Genomic DNA, 17,865 nt, shown 5'->3' on the forward strand with positions numbered 1-17,865 from the left:
AGTTGAAGTGCAAACTGGATTTTGAAATACATTTTGGATAGCCCCAGAAATCAAAAGTAAAAATGATCCTTCTGGTATGCAGTCATGTTCAGGATCAGTCATGAAAAAAACCATGCCCAAGGGGTGGGGGGTGGGAAAAGACTAGAGAATTCTCTAGGAAATTCACATTGCTACAGCACTGTAGTGTAGAGTTTTGAGAGGGAAGAGCAAGTGTAATTCAGAAAACTGATATTCTGTCAAGAAATGGAGAAGACCTGGAATGATTTGGAACCTGGAGAGAAAATGTTGTACCATTAGGTTTTGCAAAGGTATAGAGTGCGTAGGAATAAAAATTTATAAAAATAAAAAAAAGCCAGAAAATGTAAAAATAAATTAAATTTAAAGAACTATGTGTGTAAAAAGATAGTTCAGTGTCACCTCAAAAAGTGTCCCTTAGCATTTACCATGAAAGTTTATAAAATCCATCCATAGCTGGTATCAGTACTGCAAGAATCTAGTGATATTTACTTAAAATTCCAGAGGCTACAATTTCTTGATGAATAAAAGCTCATTAGCAGAACCATATGCTGCTTACTGGAGAACTCTTTCCGGGAGAAAGAATAATAGATACCGTACGAATGTGTAAACAGCTCCCTCTGCCTTTATACTCACTTGGAGGTCAACCTGCCTGTGGACATTGTGGAGTAGAAAGAAAAGACCAAAAAAGAATGTGGGTCTTTTTTAACTTGAAGATGGCAGGCAGGAGAAAGAGACAAAGCCCAAGTCTTACCAGTGCCTTCAATTTCATAGCAAAACTAGAACAGTTTCTGATGGCAGCAAGTCCCAGCTGCCTAAAACAGAAGTACATAAAAGGCACAAGAGGTAGAGGTACTATAATGCAAATAATGAGGAATTCACCTTAATGCAAACTGATAAACAAAAACACTGGGCACTGAAAAAAAATAAAATTATAACAGAGATTTTAATATCTTTGGAACTACCTCTCAGCCTGAGTAATTATGGCTATCACTGAGGGCTTCTGTTTACCCATTTAACCTAATTTTTTATCTTCTTTCACTTTTAGCTTCCAGATGCAAATTCGGATGCAGATCTGGAAAGTCTGATCATAATACTTAGTGAGGGAAAATAAACATCACAGCCTCAGGTGTGTTCTGGTATTTCTTCATACAACCATAGCTCCATGTCTTCAATTGTTTCTTAAGTAGTTTTGCAATACTCTTTTCATGTCTATGAAAGACTACTCAAGCCTAGTAGAGATCATCTTTTTGCTGAGGAAGATTTAAATATAAATATTTTATTTCCTATCCAGATATTTACTGGAAATCTGTAGCAAACAATGAAAGACTTTTACCTTTCAGTGATCAGATTCAATGTTGTTTAATAGATAACTTAATGATTTTGGTTACATTCCATCACTGTGGAGGGTGTAATTTCCATTATATAGATTGAATGAAGTAGGTTTGCCAATGCAGACAGCTGTAAACATGAGTCTCACATTAAGTTCATATAGGCATAGTTTACAATACCTCTTCCTGTCAAAAAAAAAAAAAAAAAAAAGGAAAAAGGAAGGGAACCTTTGCTAAGGGTATGTATATCAAGAGCAGGTGTTTTTCATGCAGGAATACTAGGAGAGAAAATTTTGAAACAAATATATATCAGGATCCTTAGAAAACAGTCGTACAGACTGTAATGAACATAAAAACTGTGAAAAATTATTTGATTTTTGCCCTTAAAAAAAGACCAAAAGAAGCTGGTCACTGTTCTAGAAAGTTAAAGATTGAAATCACAATGTGCCTGTGTTTTAATTGAATCGATGAACTATTATACTGGGAATCTGGAGAAAATATCAGAGGGAAGTATTAGTGGACATTCATGGTTTGAGTTAAATATATTGAGAAGCTGGGAGTCTTTTGGCTTGAAGTCATTCTTAGCTTTCCAGCCCAAGTAATAATAACCAAAAAAAAAAAAAAAAATCTTTCCTTTTTCTTATTAAATCCATCTATTGTAAATATCACCTAGCAGCTGTACAGCCCACTTTATCAGGAAGTGTGCTTGAGTTCAGATAAAGTTTGTTATCTCTACTGAAGTGACCACCCTGTTAGATAGCAGCAGCCCTGTGTGTTTGCATAACTCAGAAAATATCTTCTTCAACACATTATTCCTCTGGCCTTTTCTCTACAGCATTAAATCAGAAAATTGGTTTTCCAGTGAAACAGCATCCCCAAAGTAACAGAACTTACACTCTGTTTGCAGCATCCCACACCCAGCAACAGTGAACTTGCCAGGCAGCTTTGTTCACAGTCCTAAAGCAGCAGCAGGTTGTGTCTCAGCTCTCTGTCTTGCACTGCTAATTCCATTTTTCTGATAACAAAATGCGGAGTGCAGAGCTTCTGAAAAAGTGTCAATCAAAACTAGATAAAAAGTGTTCTGTTCTGAGAAAAGTGACTGGCAACCTTGCTGGTCAGATTTGTGGTCTAGCTCAGCACTGACCACATAACAGAGGTTTCTAAAAGCTGAAAATGCAAGAAAGTTTTTCAGGATGTAGGGAAAAGGGACTGTAGATGCCTTACTACAAAGCCTGTGTAACGGAGAAATTCCTCAATGAGTTTGGTCTCATCTCTTCCATGCTCCATTTCAGAACACAGATTTGTGAAGGTTGCAGCTCCTCATAACTAAGAACCGGTGGCCTGTGTTTTTCACAAGTTCTGCCTGTTTTGTAATCCTTTTTGGAGTTAATATTTTATAAAGTTCACAATTTGATTCACATTTCTGATGTTTTATATCATATTTCACCTCTAAAAAGAAGTCTACAACTCACCCCCCCAAAAAAAGCAACCAAAATAAAACACCCCACCACAGGAAAAAAAAACATGAAATAAAAGACAGGCCAATAAAATAAAATAGAGATAATAATATATAATAATAATAAATTATATATAATAATAAATATCTGCTTTTGTCTTCATGTCATGGTTGAGAAGGAATAGGATCTATAATCACCAGATTTTAGTATCACTTTGGATGAGAAAGAATTATGTTTTTTTTAAATTTATTTCAGTATGAGAACTTGACATAAATATGGCTGAATTCCCCACTGACTGCATTAGTTCATGATGACAGGAGTGTTTTTTTCAGAAATAATCTCTCCAAGTATATTTGAAAATAAGAGATGAAAATAAGTCATTCTACAAACTGATAGTTCACTTTGTAGGCTGGTGTTCTAAAGCCCACAGTAAATTCTGTAATAAAATTTAGTGTCATAGTATTTCTCAAAGCTGAGAGAGGATAGAAATTTTAGACATTTTAGGGTTAAAAAGGGCTGGCAGAATTAAAGTGAATCATAGACAAAGGGGCCAAATGTTTTTCAGACATGTCAGCACGTAACTGATGAACACTTAATCCTTCAGTAACAGGTTAACCTGCTGCTCTGCTCTAGCCATGAGAAATGTCACCATGAGGAGTTCCCTCACTTGTCATTTGGACTGCGTCAACCTGCTCTAATGAATTTGCTTCAAAGCCCAAGCTAGTTTACATACTGGGGCACTAAACCAGCTAATTTTCACTCTCAGCTGCAAACATTTTATTCTCAAATCATTCTTCCCTTATCACCTCTCTTTCTTAAATGCTTTCCCAGAGACTGATGTCTAGTGGGAACTTTTTGCATTGGAGAAACTACTAATGGGTGAAGGAGAGAGAAGAGTCGGATTTGAAAAAAAAAAAAAAAAATCAAGATCTTTTGTAGTTTGATGTTTTGGATTTGGACACTTGTTACTGTTGCAATTTTTCATTAAACTTTAATGCACCTCAGATGGTTGTGGATTCTGCTTCATCTTCAGATGAGCATTTTAACCTTCCTGATAGCATCACATGAAGCAGTGGTTAAACTACTCATCTGAGAGGTGAGAAACTGAGGTGTTCTGAGAAGCCCAAAAGATAAGGGGCTAATGTGTATGTCTCAAATTCCGATAGCCAGATAGCTGTGGAGCCAACCAAGGATTGTTGGGAATAACAGCCAAAGATTGCTGGTAATAACACACTAAGAAAGAGCAGGATGTGGCTGGAGAAGGGGACTATGTGGGTGTAGGGCAGCACTTTTCTGGGAAAGATGTCCTTGTTCTAGTTCCTGGAGCACAATACAGTACAGGAATAAGATTGAGAAGCAGACATGGACAGTAGAGGCAGAAATCAAGACCACCAAAGTCCTCTGACTCATTTCCACAAAAGTCTAGAGGAATGAACTACACAAAGCTAATTTGGATAGGAAGCAAGAAACTTAGCTCTAGGGTGGGGAAAATTTATCTATAAAAATGCAGGACCATGAAGCCCAGGCATACAGGCACCCTCAACTGGAATGACACTGGATTCAGGGCTAATGATCTCTCTTTCTCTCTTTCTTGTTTTCCTTCTCTCTCTCTCTCTCTCCCCCTTTTTAACGCATCTCTCTTTTTCTCTCTTCCTTTCACTCTACCCTTTTATCTAAACCCCACTGTTTCATACTTGTAATAGAGGGTCAGGGGCTAACAAACCAATTTCCATGCCAAGTGTGCAATTTACTAATAAAACTTTTGCAGCTATTGTGGGTCTCTCTGACTTGTGTTGTTCCTTTTGATTGCATGTATCTACAAATCTTGAGTTCTCCCTTGCTCTTAAGAGTGGGATATCACAGGAGGGAGGTATAGAGCACAACCTCTAAATTATTTGCCGAGTCCTGAAGGAATAGGATGTCCAGACTGTAAGTCTGTATTTCCCATAATTTTGAATGGACCAAGCAAGCACTTGTTTACATTCAGTTTGCTGGTAGGAAATATGAAGGTGACAAAAAGTATTCCCCCAATGCTTTGGTAAATCACTGTTTTGTGTTGCAAACAACTCAGAGCAGACTTGAGACACAGAAACGATGATGAGGTACATCTCTCATAGCAGTGGAGTTTAGCTCTTGTTTTTCCTTTCGAACCCTAGATCCAAATGCTGGAGGAGGTATTTCTTTGAGAACTTCCATCACAGACTTCAGATCAGGCCCTGCAGCATGCTGGCATACCTGGTAATTGGTTACTGTCAGAGTGGAAGGGATGTGGTGCACAATTGTGTGTGAGGGAGTGTGGTGCACAATTGTGTGTGCTGCACTGACAATACTTGTGGGTAAAACCTGATTCATGAACATCAATGACCAGCCTTCACAAGTTCATGTGTCCTTTAACCTGGAAGGCATGGCTTCTGTTTGACTTACGGGTGTTCCATGGCAACATATTTTCACAGCCTTGAAGAATTTGGTATTTTATCTTTCAGTGGCAGAAAATTAACTCACAAGAACTTTTCTACGTTATCAAACTTTTTTTACAAGACCAGAACCTTCTGTTCTATGGGGAGCTTAATGATTCCACAGTGTTGGTTTTTTGTAGGCTGTTTTTTTTTCCATAAGAAATGTTGTTTCCCAAGTCTATGAATTTTCAGCCAAAATTCCCCTTCCCCTGCTGATCTGCTCTTTGTCAACTTTATGCTTGGATCCCAACCTCCAGCAGAGAGATGGAGGCATTTCAAGGATGGGCAGAGTAACTTTTTTATGGATATTATTTGTAAATTGCTCTGGGATGGTAGGCACTTTATAAATATAAGATATCATTACTATTAAACTGTCATTGAGTATCCTCTTCAATTTATTTCTCTTGGAAGCAATATGGAAATAATATTCACCATAAAAACTGGTTGATAACATCTACTGAAACAGCTGGTATCCTGACATACTGAGCTTATATGAAGCTCGACAAAGTAAAATGGTAGACACTGTTTAAGTTTCTGAACATGTAGTTCAAGGATCTTTTGTCAACAGATTTTCTCAGTACCTGCCTCACATCTTCCTGGTCATCAAGAGCTCTTGATTGTATTAAACCATGTGTTTGTGGTAGTGCCTACACAGTTTAGGCAATATTCAGCCCTACTCATGAAGTCACATGAATGTTTAAGTGTTTGTGTGTAGAGACCTCGGGAGTGTGGGTTGAGGGGAAAGAAGGTTTGACTGCACGAAGGGAGAAGCCATTATTTTGCCAGATGTTTCTTTCTGCAGGGAATGAAGGAGGAGGTAATGGTTTAAGTACACTGCAAACCAGTGCTACATTTATGAACCTCCAGAAGCTCAGTAGAAACAGGGTAGGGAAGGGAATGCGCACAAAGTGTTAAAGACATCTGTTTCATTAAAAAAAAAAAAAAAATTCATTGCATCCACATCCATCATTAACTAGGCTCTTTTTGGATAAGATAGCTATAGAGCTCCTGAGAGTCTCCATTGGAAAGATTGTGTGTATGTGTTGGTCTTCCTGTAGGAAGACTGAGGCATCCTATGGTAAGAAGCACAACAAATAAAACATTTATCTCCAGAAATTATCCCATCCCAGCCAAAATTTGAGTAGGATGATGAAGGTGAGCGAGGATGGAGGAAAGATTTCAATCTGGGACTTGGTTGATCATAGTTCACCTGTTTTTATCCCAAAGAAGAGCTGTCTATACAATTCAGCTGTTGCTGAACAGGGTCTGTTACGAATCCAGACTTGGCTAGTAAAATCTCTGCAATAAAAACATGTCTTTGATGTCCAGCCCAGTACATAAAAACCAAAAGTATGCTGTTACCAAGGTGAATGGGTGAATGGTTTGGGTTAACATCTGAGCAGCTACAAAAGTCACAAGCTTGGAGAGATTTAAAAAACCAATTGAAACATCCACTGAAAGCCAGGTTTCTGGTTTAAATTTAAAAGAAATGAAAATATCTAATATATTTTATGGAGTTGTCAGGCATGAAATTGCATCTTTGAGAGTCTGAAAAGCACTGAGAATTTAATACATGTATCTTAGATAATGACATACAAATAAAAGAGATAGCAAATGATTCATGGTGCAGCATACTAAATACCAGACTATGCAGCAGGGGAGATGTATGTCTGAAGATAGCATGTGGCATGATTATGACACTGTTCTTCCTTCTGGTAAGTGCATATTAAGAGAAAAAGTACACATGGCAGATTTACCCTCATGTGAGAGAATGATTCCCAAAAAATAAAAGATAATCACAAGCTTTCATCTAGAGAAAAAAGTGTGTGAGCAAGGTTTTTATTTAATCAGATAAAAACCTTTCCTAGTAGAAATTACTGTCTCTTGCTTTCATCCTTTTCTACTTATGAAGGAAAGCAAAATCTTGGTTGGACATGGCCACCTCTGGTGTCTTCTAGAAGATCATATATATATATCCTGCCTATATGCTTCATTACTTCAAAGAAGAGGGCATGATAATTGGAGGAAAACTGACCCCTATACATTGAAGAGGGAGGTAGGAGGGGGAAAATAAAAGAAGGAAAAAAAAGTAGTAGGAACAGCACAGTCCTGAAGGGTACAGCTCTGTTTCCATCAAATCTATATTCACAGGGACTATAAAATTGCAAGATATAATTTAATATATACACTTCATATTTTTCTGCATAAGGAGAAGTTTTTTTTTCTTGACTTTTGGGATCAATAGAGCTTTCCAATAATAATTTCTCCTTCTTGTAACTCCACAAGAAGATACTAATAGATTATCATATACTCTTTTCTTCACAACCATAGTGTACAGCCCAATGGCCTCAATTGCTCAGCGTGTTTCAGACATAATATCCTCTGCACAGAAATGCTGAATAAGGAAAAAAGGCCACCTTAATAACTCAGTACTGTAAAACAAAGGTCAGGCAAAGAAAAATGGTACCAGGAAAGTTCAGTAAAGCTTAGGGAAATCTTTCTTTGGCAACATCTGAAATTTTCATGAAATGTCAGTGGCTGTAGCAGGAAGCCCATGTGTGAGTTGTAAGACCACTTGGATAACAATATTTCCATCTAGAAAAACAAAATCAAAAGGAATGTGTGGTGTTAGTAGATGGAACATGAGAAAACCTCAATATCTTATTCCTTCATTAATGTTTAATTTTGTTGACTTCAGCAATTCTGAAATCTAGTAGACATCTCTATAAGTTACAGCAGTTAAAAGAAGGGTATACTAAACCATAAAAGAAAATGAAAAAATAGACTGCTTTGAGTGTAAATGCAAACCAGCATCTAAGACAGGGAATTGAAGGGTTTGTGGACTGAGGCAAATTAAAGCATAACCAAGTTCTTAGCATTATGAGTCTTTGTCCCCCTCTGGTGACTACAAAGCTGCAGAGGCCTGTGAAGCATTTAGTTTGAAAAGGAATGGGGTAATTGTTGCTGTTCTATCCATTTTGCTTTAAATCCAGACAGGTGAAAGTAATCCTGGACTGTTGCTGCTTCACTGCTAACAAACCATACAATAATATCCTATTTCATTAATTATACCTGATAAACCTAGTCACAGAGCATTTCTGACTGTGAGTTGTCTTTTGTGCCTAACGGATCTTAATGGAGCTGGAGGCAGGCAGAATCCTTACCATTGGCTAAATTATTAGCTTCAAATGGCTTTTTCATGGATTATGAGGGGACTGGATATTGGGATTTCAGAGTCAAAGAGGTGCTTTTTTTCAAAGACAGTTGTGTCTGTGTTCGTGCTCACACCTGTGTGCTTGTGGGGTGCAGAGTGGAGCAGCACTTTGTGCCTGCTCACGTTACAATTCAGAAGGAGGATGATGAGGGTCAGACCTTTTCCATGGTGCAGTTTTTTTGTATCATCTTGCTGAATCCCCAGTTATTCTTAGCTGCTTATCAAAAGCTAACTAAAAAAGGGTAGGAAATGAGTGTGTTGTTTCATGAAAGCACAAATCTGTCCAGGGGTCAAAGTAAACATTAATAAGGGATAGCTAGAGTGAAATACAGGGCTGAAGTCATCAAAGCTGTGCCTAACTTCTAGGTATCTGTACACTATTGGCCAATGCATTGCTTTTAGTCACACAGGTATTCCAAAAATTGCAGAGAAAGAAAGTGCTTCAGAAAAAGAAACACCAAAAGAAAGCACAGTAAATGGGCTGAGTAAGCACAGTAAAATTTGATGAAAATTATAAGAAAAACTGAGGACAAATATGATTCCAAACATCTCTGTTTCCTTCCCTACAGTGCTCTTACTACTAACCTAAAAAATGAAAGGCCAGACAAATCATTATTGGTCACAAGAGGTAGTGATGATATCACTTCTTTCTCCTCAGTACCATCATCTAATCAGAAGCCTTGCTTAGGAAAAGTATAGATCTGGAGGGCAGTTCCTTGGCCTTGTGAATTTTGGTACTTCAGAGTAAGGAAGAAATTTTTTCTTTTCCTTGGAGGAACTGTATGTTGGGTTCATGCACCTGAAGTGGCTATTATGAACCTGTTTCTCTCAGGAATCTAAGCTGACAAATCCATTGCAGATGGTATTCCAGCTGACATCAGCTGGATTAAGAGGCAACTTTTCACCAGCTGGTACAGCACCAGTCAGCAATATCATCTGGATCTCAAACACTAACCACAGATACAGGTTGGAAATTTTCTTAATCTGCTTCTTTTCTGCTTAAACTGATTTGCCAGAGTGATAAAAAATTGCATCATTTTATTACCCTATTTATCACTCAGTGAATTTTTATGCAAACTCATCCCTCAAAGAGTCTATATTTGCATCTTTTTGTTTCAGTGTAACCACTCTAAACCACTTTTAAGGTCTGATGTTCCTTTAATATTTTGAATACACAGGTTGTAGTTAAAAGCCCATGACAGAATGAATCCATGAAGTTAATGGACTCTGGAAAATATTTATTTTGTTCACCATCCTAGGGTAAGAGTTGTTTTCCCCAATATATAAAAACATTTTTAATGGCGTTATGCTAATTTTTGAGTATTATCCCACCACTGCTGAGATCACCTACACTACCAGCACAGTATGTCATGAGCACAGTGCAATTACATAAATGGACCCATGCCTGAAGATAAAACTAGCATTTTGGAAAATACCTGTAGGTCCCACCTTATGTCACAGAGAGGAACACAAAGTGCAAACCCCTAGAGTTTTAGTTATATTCACTAACTTGCTGAGTTGGAAAAAAGCTGTACTAGAGAAGACTCCTGGACTGCTGTTAATGTATCAAGGGCCATAGTCGTCTACCTATTTATCTTCTCATTAAGCCTAATAGGAGGCAGAATTGTATCTTCTGCATGGCTCTGCAGTGCTGCTGCAGGTCTGTTTGCCTGTCAGCATATGACAGCTGTAGCTCCTGAAATTACTGAAATTCCTCCCAAACACCTAATTTCAAAGCATCTAAGTATGGACAAAAGTGAGAAGTGATAATGTCAAGATCTTTGTGTCTAATTACTAAGTCCAGGGACATCTTTCAGAGGTTCAATTTGTGAATGGTCAGGAAGGGTTAAATCTTCAGGAATGTTAGAATGATATATCTTTGCACACTCTTTGTGACAGCTTTCCTTTTATTTATGGTAATTGGGAAGTAATGGTATTCTGTCAGGTCACCTGTGAAACATCTGGCTTCAGTTTAGGTAAAGTAGTGCATCAAAGGAGTTAAAATTTATTTGACTATGTTTGGCACAGGTCAGAAAACATTTGGCTGTCAATACACCAGGTAGATTTATGGTTACTCATGGACAGAAAGAAAGATTTTAGCAGATTTCAGAGAAATAACAATGCTCTTTTCCTTTGATAAATCTATTTGATTTCCATTTTTGTTCAAGTCAGCTTCCAGCAACAGATGCAAAATGCACCTGGTTTTGATGGCACAGTACAGAGTAATATGTGCACTGAAAAAAAAATCCAAAAGGCTGATCATCTATCCCTTGAGAGGGAAAATTTTTGTTTTGATCACCCTCTATGCAGTAGATAAATCAAAAATATTTCATGTTGATGAAGTGCCCAGGCTTAAAGTTATGTCTTAGCCAAACCTCTTTCTGAGTACTATATTGATTTACTGTACTTGCTCTAATTGCAGACAGCAATTGCAGAATCACAGAATGGTTGAAGTTGGAAGGGACCTGAGGAGGTTTTCTGACCCAACTTTTTGCTCAAGCAGAGTCATCTTGAGCTGGTTTCCCAGGACCAGGACCAGGTGATTTTTAAATATCTTCAAGGATATAGACTTCACAACCTCTTCAGGTAACCTGTTCCAATGCTGTCATCCTCGCAGTACAAAAGTGTTGTTTCTAATTAAATGAAGCCTTCTATTCTTCAATTTGTGCCCATTGTCACTGTTTCTTTCACTGAAAGAACCTGGCTCCATCTTTACTCTCCATTAGCATATTTAATTCATTGATGAGATGTCACTGAGCTGTCTCTTCTCCAGGCTAAACTCCCAGATATCCCAGCAGAGGTGCTGCAGCCACTTTACCAGTTTAGTGGTCCTTGGACTTTCTCCAGCATTTTTTTTCCAGCAGTTTTTCACTGAAAAACCCAAAACTGCAGATGTGGCTTCACCAGTGCTGACTACTCAGAAAATACTCAACTCTCTGATAACACCCTTGTTGATGCAGCCCAGGACACCTTTGATTCAAGGATATGTTGTTGATTCAGGCTCAGTTTGATCATTTTTTCAATGGGCATCAGATCCCCTGCTTTCTCCAGTTTCTCACATTTTCTTTTGTCCAGCTGATTTTCCTGCAATATTCAGGGCAAATTTAAGTGAGAATTTACATTCTTTTTTGTATTTATCTGAGTGTGTTTTTTTGGGTGAAAGATTTCCATTTTTCTGCACCAAACAATAGGGGATTCCTCCTACAGGAAATACACAAATTTGATTTTTCTTCTTTTCCATTTCTACTGTATGCTCAGGTTTGTACTGTACTCCAGTTTCAGCAATGCCTTCACACTGGGCACATACCTGTGCTACAGACTGATCACGATACAGGTGCCAAATAGTGTTTTTATTCTTCTTTCTCATTAGTGCAGAGAGTTTTGGGTGTTTGCAAGCACAAATATATTAATGGGAAGTTATTGGGGCCAAATGAAGGTGGAAGGCATTATTTGTCTGCTGAAAAATACAGTTTAGCAGGTATTTGCCTTTAGTGCATCTGCATCTTTAAACTCACAAATAGGAGGAATCATAAAGATATTTTGAATCTAGGAACCATTCTATGAAGTGACATTGTCCCTCTGTTGTATCAGAAAGCAAGAAACACAACTGTTCAGACCCTTCCTTACCTTAAAAACACTTGTTCACCGATGTGATTGTAAGGGCGAGGTGTAGGAGGCAAGGCTGCAGTTCTGCCCAGAGGTAGGTGATGGAGTCTGTCTGGAGCAGATCTGCTGATCAGCAGGAGTGGAAGGACAGGGAAGGTGTGGAGAGTGCTGGAGTCTGAGCTAGGTCTGCGTGCCACCAGAGGACTCTGAGGTGGTGCTGGCACCACCTGTTTCAGAGAGGACGTCTCTGCACGCTGATGCCTGGCTGGCAGCATCAGTGGTCACTTGGCTCTCTGGCATGCTGCACATTCACCAGATGAGCAGCAGTCCATGGCTATGCAGGAGCACATGTAGAGGGTTTTGCTCCCGCTGCAAGTGGGGCCATCCTGAAAAAATGCAATCTTAACACAGCTCTAACAGCCAGGAAATGTGAGACATGAAGGAGGGTTTCAGTCTAAGTGAAAAAAAATGCTCTAAAATATTGAAAATCCTTCAGCTTTCTTGGTGTATATGAAGAATTAAATTTAAGCAAATCTTAGGCTTACTGATGGTTTATAAGAGATTATTTTCAAACTCATTACTTCAGTATTGTCTGAAGGCAATCAGAATTCAGAAGCTGAGGGAAAATTATCTTGATAGTATTTTCATTTGTGCCATCTCAAGCTCTAGGCTTGTTTTGAGGCTCAAAGTATGAATTTGGTGCCTGATAGGAACTGCTTCTCTCATTTCATCAAGTTCACTGACAGACTTGTCCCATAAAACTCAAAATTTCATGGGGGTATTTGAACACTAATTTGAGGACCAGTTTACAGCAGCAGAAAGAAGACAGAACTTCATAGATGTTTGACATAAATTTTAAAGTGGGGAACTTGGAAACTGGAAATAGATGGTGCAAGACTTCTGGAATTGCTAGTTTGCTCAATGAATACATACCAATAACATTTTCATCCTGTATTTAGACAAGTTTTTATTACAGTGTAAAGATTAGGCAGAAGCCTCCCTTCTTGCACACTGTGAAGGCATATGCGACACAGGCAACTCCTACAGAGTTAGGCTGGAGAAACACCCAGGAAAAAAGAAGGGTCTAATAAAGAAAGGATTGATGAATCGAAGCCCCAGACCCGAGCTTATTAAATAGTTCAGGATGATGATCTTCAGAATTATGACTTCAGAGAGCTATAGAAGTTCGGAGGTGTGAAACAGCTTTGTGTTTTCCAGGATAAATGCATGGGGGATTGATTGAGGGTTGCTCTAGGCAAAGCAGAAATTACACTAAGGATGTTTCATGTAGGCCAAACCCACAGCTTTACAACCTGTGAAGGAAAGCATAAGACTTCCTAAACACTCTGGCTAGAAATAACTGTAGCTGGAAACATAAGCTGACAAACAGGTTTTTTGCATTAAATCTTAAGCTATTTGAAAGAGGGTGGTATGAGAATTAAGGCTTGAAGAATTCCCCTAAGGGAGAGCACTGGTGGAAGAAAAGACAATACTACAATTACTTGAAATAAGAGGAAAGTAACAGAATTCAAAAGTGGAATTCTTTCCTTGAAAGGAATCTGCTTTGGTCAGGGGGAAGCTGAAGGGAAAGAGGTAGTGGCAGGGTGAGAGGAGCTGAAAGAAGAGGGAAGCATCTGGACACCTGGGAAGTCTAATAGGAAATAGTGCCAGAAGGCACTATTTTCTCTAGTTTTAACTTCAGTGTATTCTGTGTTGCAACAGATTTATATTCTACCTGGTAGCTATTGGTTCCCCACATGCAGTATGTTTCTAGGTCATAAGGAAAGAACATATTTTTGTATTAGCAACATGTCTTGTAACCACCCTTTCACAGGATGGACTGGACCAGGTGACCCTTAACTCCTCCAGCACCCAGTCCTTGAACGATCATAGGCTGAATTTGTGTTGGAAAAAAGTCAGAAAGTCTCCAGTGCAAACTCCTTCTCAAAGCATCGTCTGCTCTCAGGTCAGACCCAATTGTTGGAGAGCCTGACAGCTGCCAGTCAGCTCTCAAAAATATCCAAGCATGGAGACAGAACAACCTCTCTGGTCAGGCTCCTCTGCTTCTTGACAGTGCCGTGGTATAAAGGATTTTTCCTTAAATCCAGGCTGAATCTCTTCTTTCACCCTATGTCTGTTATTTCTCATCCTTCCACCATGCACTGGTGGCTACGTCTGGTTGATGACCTCTTGGTGGGTACTGGGATCCTGCTGTTATATCCCCCCAAGCCACCAAAATCCAAAGATGAGATAACACTATCGATAGCCTACCCTCACTGTATTACAACACCTAAAGGCTAAAGGGTACTGTTATCTGCAGTGCAGCTTTCTTTATTAGAGCAAGAACTTTCTGAAATGGAGTCACAGAGAAAGTAATGCTAAAAAAGCCAGAGATTTGGTCTTGCTAAACCTTGGTTGCTTTTCTAGACTTTCATGTTTCTGAAAATAAAATATCACAAGAACTTTTGAAATTTCTCCTACTTCTTTATTTTTTCCTTTGGCATCTCAATATTAATGTAAAAGCAGCTCTGTACATGAGGAATATGTAATTTAATAAAATTGGAGAAAAGTAATTTTTTAAGGCTTTGTGTAGATTTCTGAGCTTTAAAAAACAACAACAAAAATTGAAAATGGTGAGTAGTGCCCATTAAAGATGATCTGAAAAAGTGCATGAAACAGAGCCAGCACAAGGTTTAACATTTTTTCCTACAAGAAGATTTTCAGAGAGACATTGTATCTTTACTTCCAAGCATTAAGTACCTACAGAAAATTTCAAAGTCACTTGTCAAGTTTATCAGTGCTTTGAACATTTTTTAAACCAAAACCAGAAAACTTCTGTTAAATTTTATCAGGCATGTATTTTGCCAATAAAATCTGTACTAGAAAAGATAAAATATCAACCCTCAAGTCTTGGGAAACCATATGAAGATGTTTATAGAAGGTTCAACACAGACTTATTTAAGCAAAGGCTGAAAAAAATAAGTATTACCGGTTTAACCAGAGCTTCACACTTTGATAACCTTTATAGGAAGGCAAAAACAGAAACTAAAGGCTAGGATTCCTAAAAGACTCCCTAGAAAGGATGGACCTGAAGGCTTACAAAAATTTGAATGCCCAACTCCTAGGCAAAAACTTCTAATTCAAATAAGAAGAAAATTCCAGTTAAAGCCAGTGTGAACTGCAAGATGAAACAAGCCGTGACCCAAGTCCCATTCAGTGTACTCTAAAAAGAAAATAGGAAAGAAAAAAGAAATCACCCCAAAGTGCCCAAACCTCCTCAACTTCTTTGTAGCAAAGGTATTTCAGCTCCTGCCAAAACGTTTAAACTTTCCTAGATCTCACCTGTGAGAAAAGGACAGAACACGAGACAAGGACAGAACCTGGTCAGGATCTCTGAATTTATACATTGCCTTGTACTTGTTTCACTGATAAATTTGAATGTAAGTTGCTGGCAAGCAGACTGGAAAAAGTTTGTCCTAGGCTGATAAATACCTAACATGGAGGGCCGACCTCAGACTGCACAGATGAACTGATTCCAACCATTCTTATGAAAACAGTGAGGAAAGCAATGTTTTCTAACCATAAAACAAAACAGGAAAAAAATCTCTGATGCTGGAGGAAAACAAGGTCAGCTTTTCTAAAGAACAGATTTTGGGGGAAAGGGTATAATTTTTTACTCTCCACCTGCTGTACTGACACATAAGACAGGGTACAAACAACTGCTGTCAAGATCATAATTATGTTTAAATGTTCGCAAGGTCATTAGACATTTTGAAGTTCAAAGGAGTTCACTGAATTAAAGATATTCAAGGAAAAATGTTCTGGATCTCCATCCTTAGAACATGGGCTACAGACATATTTAATTATTATTACTACAGAAATGTTAATACACTCTTAGGATTTTTTTAGTCCAATTTTTAGATTTTTAAGTCCAATTTCAAAAGAAAAGCTGAAGTCACAAATAGTCTTTTTGTGAAACCTACAATAATGTGAATTATATATATATATATATATATGGATATAAGTGCAGATTTGCTTGATTTCTTTGGTAAGTTAGCATTTTATATTTAGTTGTGCAAATTTTCATTAGAGGTGGACATATAATTGAGCCTAAACCCATGGCCTCAATTGCAGCAGAAAGTTAAGAAAAAATCTCTGAATGAGAAACATTAGTATTTTATCTGTTGGTCATAATTAAATGCACAGGAGCCTCCCATAAGATGACAAGCCCTCACATTTGGTGTAAGTGCTTTTTACATTTTTATATTAATTACTTGAATAGACTTGATTTATACTTTGCTGAATGGCTTCTGCCAGTTTACATTATAGAATAATATCTCACAGAAAAAGAGTGAGAATTCACTAATGTGAGATTAATCTCATCATATCAGAGATGAGAGTTTTTCCTTCTGAAGCCTTTTTATTCTCTCTGAAATAACCCTAGAACTCTCTGGTGCAACTTAAATTGAGGTAACGATATTGTTGAAAGCAATTTCAATGTTTAAAACTAAACAGTGAGTAAAACTGAACAATTCGATTACCCATACACCTCCTGCAGAGGAAATTCCAAAAGAATTTTCAAATTATTTTATTAGCTAGTGCTGTGGTCTATAGACTTCTTATCAAACATGATGTCTATTTAGCTGTAGAAGACAAATATGAGCATGAAGGTTATGAAAAACCTTAGCAGAAGACAGTGAGGGTACTTTGTGCCCTTCATCACAAGTAAATGGGAAGCATGTGTGCATATTAATCCGAACTTAATCTTTGTCTGTGATGCCACAACACGCTCAGCAGGTCCGTGCAGCTGGGGCTATACAGCCCACAGCCAGCTCTGACCCTGCTCAGCTCAGCTGTGTGTGTCAGAGTGCAGATGCAGCGCTGGGGAATCCTCACCTCCTTTATTCTTCAAGCTCTGCTCCAGCCTTGTCCCGCAGAGCTGATCTGCTGGGGAGTGCATGGTGGGTTTGCTGGGGAAGTGTGGCAGGAGCAGCACCTTGCGAGGAGCTCAGAGCACAAAGGCAGCAGTCCCTGACTGCAGACACCCCCTCTGCTGGGGCTGGGGGTGTCCAGAAGCTCTGCTGGAGACCATGCCACAGCCAGGTCTTTCCAAAGATCTGCACAAGTGGTTTGAATCCTACTGAAATTACTGTCCCTGAGGCAAGAAGGAACGTGTACTAACAAAAGCCCAAAAACCCTGAGTGTGTTTAGTCCTGGTCCTGCTTTCAAGTCACTCTTGTTGTCTCATCCATCACAGACACCCCTTTCTTCTGGATCAAGTCTCTGCCTTCAGCTCTTTCAGCTCATTAGTGAACCATTCAATGTGTCTTCCTATTATGATGCCAGTATTTATTACTCCAATATGGGGAAAAAAAAACATGCATGAGAGAAGGAAAAGAGCGAAGATTATAAATACATTTTCTTAGCTTTTTGCACTCAGACTGTCAAAAAGATTCATGACTGAGCAATATAACAGTAGGATAATTAAAAAGCCATTCTTTTGGAATGTCTTCAGAAGTCCCTGTTTTTGGCATACTGCTAAAATAAAAGTCAGCATGAAAGTTACAAAAGATTCTATTTTTATTTTCACTCCAGTGATTTCCCCCCTGCTATCCTGACTCAGATTACTTTCTTCTTTACGTGCAAAACTGAAGTAAATGAAGCACACATCAAAATAGTTCAGCTAAGAGAGGAATTATTGAAAGGATCATTGCTTTAACAAGGATCACTGACTTTCGTTCTATATTTTCTAAAATCACCTTCATTTTTCTTCTGAAGTCAGAAGT

The sequence above is a fragment of the Pseudopodoces humilis genome, chromosome 3, assembly GCF_049639895.1.
Source record: "Pseudopodoces humilis isolate 2021_Gansu_Grassland_sample_001 chromosome 3, ASM4963989v1, whole genome shotgun sequence".
Lineage (NCBI taxonomy): Eukaryota > Metazoa > Chordata > Aves > Passeriformes > Paridae > Pseudopodoces > Pseudopodoces humilis.